This window comes from Anabrus simplex, chromosome 5 (assembly GCF_040414725.1).
Source record: "Anabrus simplex isolate iqAnaSimp1 chromosome 5, ASM4041472v1, whole genome shotgun sequence".
Classification (NCBI taxonomy): domain Eukaryota; kingdom Metazoa; phylum Arthropoda; class Insecta; order Orthoptera; family Tettigoniidae; genus Anabrus; species Anabrus simplex.
In genome coordinates, this window is record NC_090269.1 from 282916272 (window position 1) to 282926555 (window position 10284).

Sequence of the window (10284 nt, forward strand, 5' to 3'; positions counted from 1 at the left end):
TCTGAAGATGGTTTTCCGTGGTTTCCGATTTTCACACCAGGAAAATGCTGGGACTGTACCCGCAACGTAAAGAAAATAGTAAAAAACCAAGTACGAGATATGTTGTATGTAACGGACCCCATTGGCCGTCATGTCTTGACGGGTTTCAGCTATCCAATCAATCAATCAATCAATCAATCAATCAATCAATCAATCAATCAATCAATCAATCAATCAATCAATCAATCAATCAATCAATCAATCAATCAATCAATCAAAATTGATGTGCATTTAGGACAGGCGCCCATGTGGCAGAGTAGTTCCATGGCTAAATGGTTAGCGTGCTGACCTTTGATCACAGGGGTTCGATTCCCGGCAGGCTGGGGAATTTTAACCATCTTTGGTTAATTCCGCTGGCACGCGGGCTGGGTGTATGTGTCGTCTTCATCATCATTATTTCATCCTCATCACGACGTGCAGGTCGCCTACGGGAGTCATATCAAAAGACCTGCATCTGGCGAGCCGAACTTGTCCTCGGATACTCCCGGCACTAAAAGCATACGCCATTTAATTTCGGTTCAAATAGATGTTCACTTGATGAATCCATCTTCCTAGACTTTTCATAATTGTGATATTAAATTTAACTTGTTAAAAATGAAGCCATGTTTTCCAGTGTTGACTTAGTTAAATGTAACAAAGGTTTTCAGCCTGTCAAACACACAGCAATTACAATGTAAATTAAAACACTATAAACATATCTGTAAAACACACACTAACATACAAAGAATGACATGTTTCGTTCTACAAGAACATCCTCAGTATTCGCAATACTGTACATATACAAGCTTGTTTTTAAGTAATTTGATAGAATCTGAGGATGTTCTTGTAGAACGAAACATGTCATTGTTTGTATGTTAGTGTGTGTTTTACAGATATGTTTATAGTGTTTTAATTTACATTGTATTTGCTGTGTGTTTGACAGACTGAAAAACCTTTGTTACATTAAATTTAACGTCAATGGCTAAATGTAGGCTATGACCTCTATGAGGCTGATTTCATCGACCCTTGCATACGAAAGACCACAATAATTATTCTTAGGGTAAGGTTTGTCAGAGACGCAGAAGTGGTGAAGAGAACTGTGTTTATGCCGTTATGGTTTTCCTGGATTTCATTCGCAAAAATATTGAGTTCTTACACAACACACGTTATCAATTTGTATTGAGTTTATTATGCTCCCCTGTAATTAGACTACCCCCATGTACCTCTACTGCGCACCATCTGCCTCTACCTCTCGGAACTAATTAGCTGTGATTCACGTTACTTTCGAGGTTGTTACCTTTTCCTGGACTCTTAATATGACACTAACTGTGTCAAATCAGCTGCCGATCACCTAACTACAAAAGTGAAAATAATTTCCTCAGTGCGTGTCTTTTCTACGTGTGCGATTGCACTTGCGAACTGACAGGTGGGCTAACAGCAACGTACGGGCATCTTCTGAATGTAAAAACTATCTTTATCTTCACGACTTGTCTCCTGGTCTAGGGATTATATTTTTAATATTTTTAAGTTATTCTGAAGGGATCATGTAACTGTTGGAACAGGACGTTATAGTTTTCCACTATGTTACGTAGAGACTGTCTCTGCCATTTTGTGAGAAATTGGGCAAGTGTTGGCTCACCTTACGCGAGACTAACTTAAAAACTTCATAGTTTGATTGTAAATGTCACAATATTGTTCGAGTGATTAACCCTCTTACTGCGACTAGGTATTTTCTAAATTTAAACCCTCGATGGCCGTTTAGGACTCTTGATTTCTTTTCTCCTGACCTCAGGGTAATTTGGGATTATCCCCTTTCAAGTGGGAACCTGTGCCCTAGTGGGTTATTTTCTTATGTCATTCATTTATAGGATTTAGTGTGATTTTGGGATCCCCTGATTATATAAATTTTCGACTTTTTCTAAATTTCTTCTTTCTTCTTCTAGTGCAAAGTGCTTGATTTTGAGGTCCACCCTACATAGCATGGGACATTTTCCTCTGCTTCAGGTTTATCTATCCAATTTTTACAACTTTTCAGTCTGTCAAAACACTAGTAACATACCATACATGTAACACTGTCCACCCCTGTGGTGTAGTGGTTAGTGTGATTAGTTTCCACCCACGGAGGTACGGGTTCGATTCCTGGCTCTGCTACGAAGTTTCAAAAGTGGTACGAGAGCTGGAACGGGGTGCACTCAGCCTCGTGAGGTCAAATGAGTAGAGGGTGGGTTCGATTCCTGCTTCATCCATCCTTGGAGTGGTTTCCCCACTTCTCCTCTACGCGAATGCTAGGATGGTACCTAACATAAGACCACGGCCGCTTCCTTCCATCTTCCTTGAATATCTCTTGCAATATTCCCATCCTCCACAAGGCGCCTGTTCAGCATAGCAGGTGAGGCCTCCTGGGCGAGGTACTGGTCTTCATTTCCAGTTGTATCCACCCGACCCAGAGTCTCGCGATCCAGGACACTGCCCTTGAGGCGATAGAGGTGGGATTCCTCGCTGAGTCCGAGAGAAAGACCAACCCTGGAGGGTATAAACGCATTAAGAAAGAAAGAAAGAAAGAAAGAAAGATAACATAAAGCACTACAACATGCCTGTAAAAAAACCCTCATGTTTCATTTCCTGTTTCTAAAACGAAAAAAGACTGAGTCTATTTAAATACATGACTTTAATTGACCTATTTTGATACGATTTTACACCCCAGCCCCACCAGCTTTAAACCAAATGCCAGGCCCGTATCTTTATTAAGAATACCTTCCCAGTCCTAACCGTTCCTCGTCCCAGCGCCGCCGGAAGTCTGTCTGTGGGGAATGAGACGTTAGAAATCTAGAATAGCACATTAGTGAACAGAGCCTAGGAGATCTTGGAGATTTATGATCGAGGGAACAGAATTCCCACTTGGTAGAGCAAATTTCTCCCATTTCTATTAACTAGCCTAAAAGGGCTTATGGCTTCAATTTCAAAAGATTCCTCCGGGCCGGATTTGAACCAGCGACCTATGGATTTCTGATAATGTAAGCCAACTACAGTCCACCGCTCTACCAACTGAGCTACCAGAGGAGGTGAAAGTTAGACTCTCTCTACCTCCTTATCTAGACCCGCTTCGACCACATCATTTTGTCATTACATTACGGTGTTGGTGAGGTCAGTTTTTATCTCGAGAAGTATCATCACGTCCGCCTTTGTGGTGTAGTGGTTAGCGTGATTAGCTGCCACCCCCGAAGTCCCGGGTTCGATTCTCGGCTCTGCCACGAAATTTGAAAGTGGTATGAGGACTAAAATTTAGTCCACTCAGCCTCGGGAGGTCAACTGAGTAGAGGGGGTTCGATTCCCGCCTCAGCCATCTACGAAGTGCCTTTTTCGTGGTTTCCCGCTTCTGCTCCAAGCAAATGCCGGGAGTGTACCTAATTTAAGACCACGGCCACTTCCTTCCCTCTTCCTTGTCTATCCCTTCCAATCTTCCCATCCCCCACAAGGCCACTGTTTAGCATAACAGGTGAGGCTGCCTGGACGGGGTACTAGTCATCCTCCCCAGTTGTATCCCCAACACAAATTCTCACGCTCCAGGACATAACCCTTGAGGCGGTAGAAGTGGGATCCCTCGCTGAGACCGAGGGAAAGACCAACCCTGGAGGGTAAACAGATTAAGAAAGATGAAAGAAAGAAAGAAAGAAAGAACGAAATAATTTTTCTTCATTTTTTAAAATTCTTGCTTAGTGACAAAGGTACAGGCCTATAGAAGAAGCAAGAGAAAATACTTTCAGCGATTTTATTAGGAGTGTGGAGCATAGAGGGCATGTCTCAAGACCGATATCGAGGCTTTTAATGTTTGTATACTCCAGCTCACAATGCATTCAGCATACCAATGCGTCGTAAGTAGGTTACCAATAGTTCAGGAATGGTGTCCCGTGCACCCAGCATAAGTCCTATCTCGATGTCTTCAAGGTTGTAAGCCTACTTATTGAGGTAATAGGGAACTGTTGGTGAATGTATCCTCATTTTTTCTTCGTCGACTTCAGCGGGTTGTTGCGCGTGTAACTCAGATTTGATTGTCGGATGGAGAACGATACCTTTTTTGATTCAGGGTTTGAAGGGGATTATGTCGATTCCCCTTGTTCCACCGTCAACTGGGAGACCATAGATTTATTCATGTACTACGAGGGCTGTAGATAAAGTGGTATCAACGTAGTACAGACACTCGCAAGAGATCGGACGTGCGCAAAGCGGTCAGGTGGCGCTGGTGTCGATGTGTGGCATTGAAGTGAAGAGTGTTGATTTCACCACTCTAAAGCATGTTTTCAAAAGGTGATCAGCGTTCGTGCATTAAAATAGAGGTTGTCCGTGTCAAAAATGGTTCAGAATGTTATCGAGGATTACGTGAAGCCTTTGGTGAAAATGCATTCCCGTAACGAACGGTTGCACGATTGATCAAGGCGCTTCATTCGGGTCGGAATAAGACTGCGGATTTGCACCTCACAGGTCGGCCGTCCATTCCTCAAGATCAGATTGACATCGTGAGTGGTCTCGTTTCCGTCGACCATCGATGGATTGTCCGGGAATGATCCGTAAAGTTTGGTCTCAGTCATCAAACGGTAAAACAAACTCGTGGCCTCATCACGAGGTGGTGCAGCTCTTTTTAGGCACACCCCCAATAGAGATGGGCTGCATGTATCATTTCAACCAGATACCAGCCCTCCTGCAATTTTTAAATTTCTGACAGTACTGGGGGGATTGAACCCGGGCCTCCGAGGACGGCAGCTAATAACACTAACAGTCACGCTATGGAGGCGGACATCAAACGGTGTGGGACATACTGATAAAATGTCTTAATATAAGGAAAATTGTGTCCCGTTGGGTTGCGCATCAACTCACCGACGTAGAAAAATAGCACCGGTATGCACTGGCTGAGATCCAATAGAATGAATGGCGTCACCCAGGTTCGCCATGTAATGGAATTGTACTCGTTAGTTCGTTAAATACTGCTCGTCAATTTCGACGTTCCGTTTTACTCTAGGTCCGCTAGATGGCAGACAGAGTAAACCGGATCTCTCTTGGGCGTCTATGGCTGAGATTTAATTAATTTTGTCGGGTAAATACCAAATGTATCACCAGAGATCTTTTACATGCCGACATCATACGACATGGAGTGTCGAATGGACTTTTTTCCGCCCTTCAAAAATCCGACTACCTTTGCCGGGTTTGAACCCGCTATCTTCGGATCCCGAGGCCGACACTTTACCACGGATGCACAGAGGCAGCTATTGCGTTCTGTTAGTATTGCCGTACTTTATTTACGTAGCGTATCCGCCAAGGACGACCGGATGTGATGGTGTCTGGTGTTTGGTAGGCATTCGTCGAATGAACAGGATCCTAAGTTTCAATCTCATCGTATCGGCTGCAGAGGTTGCCGTCCTGGGATCTGCCTGTTATGACGTAAAATGGGGTCATATTCACTGTAATTTTAAGAGCATCTTTCCACTCAGTGCTTGTGAGTCCGTCCTGTTTTCTTATCCGCCGGTTGGCCGGAGTAAACTCTAGATATATTATATCCACCGTTGGCTTTCTGGTTTAGTAGGCATCATTTTTCTTATTTCTTTTATCTAAGAGATCTCCTCATTTCTATGGTGTCCAAGAGGCCGTCACTTGTCTGCGTGGACGGGCAATGTGCAGTTTCGGCTTCCAGGCCTCTCGTTGCTGCAATGTTCTTATTGCAAGCTTTGCGTAGGATGTTACAGCTATTGATCTGTTGTAGAGCTGCTTCCCACCTTCGGCGAAAAAGTCCCAGGCCGTTAACCGCTTTGGTATAATAAATCATTGCGTCCGGTATCCCGGCTGAAAGTGCTAAAATCTCCTTGAGAGTATTCTTAATAATTTCATCGACATCATCTAAAACTGGTTGCGAAATTGTTTTCCAGTGGGTTGGAAAGGAACTGATATATTAATGTAGAGCATAAAGGTGAATTTGTGATGTTCAAACTTCGGTTCAGGATGTATTCAAGGAGAAGATGCCAGTGCGTTCAGTTTCTCTTTCAGTAAATTGGTAGATTGCTTAGGATCAAATACAATAGCGTCAGCGAAGTTAACTCCCAGGTATTTAATGCATTCCGATCCGGAAATGCACATTACGGTTATTTTGTACGATATGCCTTAAGTTCCCGCTGCCAACTTTTCCTTTATTAATGGTGATTAGTCAGTTTGCGTTTATTTTCACCCCTAATTCCTGACATTTCTCAATTGTTACCTGACCAGAGAGAGGGCGTTACCCTCTAGGTGGCCCTTGTCATTCATTCAAAATTGTTAAGTTAGTAATTTCGAGAGCTGATTGTCTGTTTCTTTCGATTATTGCAGTATTATCAGCAAAGCCCATAGTGTATCCATATTCATTACATACATTGTTTTCACTCATTTCTCTAAATATGTGTTCAGTAGCAACATTGTATGAAATGGATGACAAGGGGGACCTTTCATTACTTCTTCTTCTGCATCCGTTTAGCCTCTAGGGTTGTTTTTCCCTCGGACACAGCAAGGGAATCCACCTCTACCGCCTCAAGGGCAGCTTTGCATTACTTTACGACGCAAAATGGTAGGCTTACTCCTTACGATCGCGCATTCTGGGTTAGAGTGATTTCTTCTTCTTCTTCTTCTTCTTCTTCTTCTTCTTCTTCTTTTACGGCCGCATTGGACCACTTCAGTCAATCATTTTCTGGTCATCTTCTTTGATAGCTTTTCATTCGTTCTGATCTTGTCTGCCGTTCGTGATCTGTAAATGCATTTTTCATTGTATGTCGTTTGTCAATTTTCGAATTAAAACTTGTTTTTATGTTTTTTCAGTTTCTTTAAATTTTATGTTTTGTTTTGCAAATCTTCCAGAGTTATTTGCGGTTCTTTCATATTCTCTCTAATGTCCTTAATCAATCTTACTTGTGGCTTCAGATTCCACAGTTTCTCCATAATATTTCTTTTTAATCTGGTTCCTGGTGTCATAATGTGACCAAACGAATGTATATGATGTTTTTTACAAGTTACTTTACGTCGCACCGACACAGCTAGGTATTATGGCGACGATGGAACAGGAAAGGGCTAGGAGTGGAAAGGAAGCAGCCGTGGCGTTAATTTATAGGGTCTATATGATCTTTGAATCAATGTGATCACGTTTAACCTTCCTGGCTTTAAAGTATTTTGTGGCGGGGTGTTTTGGACTTGGAAGAAGGCTTATTGATTTGGACAGGAATTCGGGAAGACCATTTACGGCTGTCGTGTGACTTGTTTGAATAATTTAGCGTTAAAAGAGATGCAATGAGTATGTTATTATTACAAGCACTTCGAAGACTAAAATTATGTTTAAAGTGGAAAAAAACTAAAATGATTCAATGTCAGGTCGGAAATACGAAATACTGGTGCAGGTAGTTCATTTCAAGTATTTATTCGGTGTTTTCTCCCAATTAGTGTGATTAGCTGCCACGAAATTTGAAAAGTGGTACGAGGGCTGGAACGGGGTCCACTCTGCCTCAGGAGTTAAACTGAGCATAGGGGGGGGGGGGGGGGTGCTATTCCCACTTCAGCCATCCTCGAAGTGATTTTGCGTGTTTTCTCACTTCTCCTCCAAGAAAATGCCTTCTTCTACGAAGTGCCTTTTTCGTGGTTTCCCACTTCTGCTCCAAGCAAATGCCGGGAGTGTACCTAATTTAAGGCCACGGCCACTTCCTTCCTTCTTCCTCGTCTATCCCTTACAATATTCCCATCCCTCCCCAAGACCGCTGTTCAGCTTAGCAGGTGAGGTCATTTGGGCCATGTAATGGTCCTCCTTTCCAGTTGTATCCCCGACCCAAAGTCTCACGCTCCAGGACACTGCCCTTGAGGCGGTAGAGGTGAGATCCCTTGCTGAGTCCGAGGGAAAAAACAACCCTGGAGGGTAAACTGATAAAGAAAGAAAGAAAGAAAGAAAGAAAAGAAAGAAAGTTTTCTCCAAAGAACTGAATCAAGGTGCAGTCAAGCTAATGCAGTGGACTCGCAGCAGCAGTGAACTATATTCTGAAAAAAAAAAAAAAAAAAAAAAAAAAAAAAGGAAGTCAATTCTCGAACGAAACTAACTTTTGCTCTATAGGAGTGAAATCTGGGTGGATTCAGGTTGTCTTACGACATTTAAAGTAACAGGCATGAAAGCAGCGAGAATGATTGCCGGTATAATCAGGAGGGAACAATAATAGGAGGGTACTTAGAATGAGGAGATAAAGGCCAAGTTCGGAATTAGGAAGCCGTACGCCTTAACCAGCGTCGATGTTGGGGGTCGTGCAGGATGAATGGACTCGGCCATGGAGAGTAAGAGAAACAGAATAGCAGAGCAACAATGATTAGACTCGGTTTTGATGATTTTTCCTTTTTTGCCAATTTATTTTACGTTTGACCGACGCAGATAGGTCTTAGGGCGACGATGGAACAGGAAAGGGCTAGGAGTGGGAAGGAAGTAAACGTGGCCTTAATTACGGTACAGCCCCAGCATTTTCCTTGTGTGAAAATGGGAAACCACGGAAAACCATCTTCAGGACTGCCAACTGAGGGCACGAACCCACTATCTCCCGAATACAAGCTCACAGCTTTGCTCCTCTAACCCATGGCCAACTCACCTGGCGGATTCGGTTTTGAATGATTTAATGATAAGTGGTACGAAGGTCGACGAAGCCACAGGGGTAGTTGCAAATATAGGAGTTTGGGGACTATTAATTCACAGAGTATTGCAGACTAAGCGTTGAAAGGCATGATATTCTGTAATGACGTGTGGTATGTATGAGTGAAATGGATGAAAAATTTCCTCCGCGCCGGGTTTGAACCAGCAACCTATAGATTTCTGATACCGTACTCTAACTATACTCCACTGCTCTACCAACTGAGTTACCAGAGGAGGGGATATTTTCTTACGCCTTAACTGGACACTTCTCTCCGCGATAACCGTAAGAGATCAGATTGTGAGGTCATTTTTTATCTCCATATTTACCAGCTACGTACCACCGAAGATAAATCATTGCATGAGGTGCTGGTCAGGCAGCTGGTTTGTGGAGACAGGAAAACTACAATATCACTGTCAGCTACCTTTTATTTCTTTCTTATTCCATTTACCGTCCAGGATTGGCTTTTCCATCGGACTCTGCGAGTGATCCCACCTCTACTGCAAGGGCAGTGTCCAGGAGCGTGAGGCTTTGGATGGGCAGCTAATCACACTAACCACTACACCACAGAGGCGGTCAATTCTCGCATTCACCCATATATATTCTTTCGCTCGTTATCTGTTTACCCTCCAGGGTTGGTTTTTCCCTCCGACTCAGCGAGGGATCCCACCTCTACCGCCTCAAGGGCAGTGTCCTGGACCTTCAGACTCTGGCTCGGGGGATGCAACTGGGGAGGATGACCAGTGCCTCGCCCAGGCAGCCTCACCTGATATGCTGAGCAGGGGCCTTGGTGGGGGATGGGAAGATTGGAATGGATAGACAAGGAAGAGGGAAGGAAGTAGCCGTGGCCTTAAGTTAGGTACCATCCCGCCATTTGCCTGGAGGAGAAGTGGGAAACCACGGAAAAGCACTTCCAGGATGGCTAAGGTGGGAATCGAACCCACCTCTACTCAGTTGACTTCCCGAGGCTGAGTGGACCCCGTTCTAGCCCTCGTACCACTATTCAAATGTTGTGGCTGAGCCGGGAGTCGAGCCAGGGCCTCCGGGGATGGCAGCTAATCACACTAACCTCTAGACCACAGAGGCGGACCACCCATATATATATTCTCCCTTTTCAATTGAATAACTTAAAGATACTCGAATCCATAAGAAAGGGATGTAAAAAATTCCTCCGGGCCGGATTTGAACCAGCGACCTATGGATTTCTGATATATAGCCAGCTACAGTCCACCGCTCTACCAACTGAGCTACCAGAGGAGGTGAAAGTATATTGTTCTCTTACAGTAGTTTATCTAGATCACGCCACGACCACTTCACTCCGTATGACCTTGATACTGTAGATGGTGCTTGTGAAGTTCTTTATCTCCATAATTAGCTAAATGTATTACTCAGTGCAGATACTCCGTGGCTCAGGCGGCAGCGCGCCGGCCTCTCACCCCTGGTTTCAGTGGTTCAAATCCCGGTCACTCCCTGTGAGTTTTGTGCTGGACGAGGCCGGACAGGATTTTCTCCGGGCACTCCTGTTTTCCCTATTATCTTTCATTCCAGCAACACCCTCCAATTTTCATCTGCCAGTCATTCATCATTGCCCCAGAGGAGTTCG

General features: G+C 44.0%; 2 non-coding genes across 2 annotated transcripts; both read right to left on the reverse strand.

The window, feature by feature from the left end:
* Positions 1 to 2986: 2986 nt before the first annotated feature.
* On the reverse strand, positions 2987 to 3078 carry TRNAY-GUA (transfer RNA tyrosine (anticodon GUA)). The gene is given in 2 exon segments: positions 2987 to 3022; positions 3042 to 3078. It is a non-coding gene; the product is annotated as a tRNA-Tyr (tRNA).
* Positions 3079 to 9848: 6770 nt separating this feature from the next.
* TRNAY-GUA (transfer RNA tyrosine (anticodon GUA)) lies at positions 9849 to 9938 on the reverse strand. Its single transcript is given in 2 exon segments — positions 9849 to 9884; positions 9902 to 9938. It is a non-coding gene; the product is annotated as a tRNA-Tyr (tRNA).
* Positions 9939 to 10284: the final 346 nt, after the last annotated feature.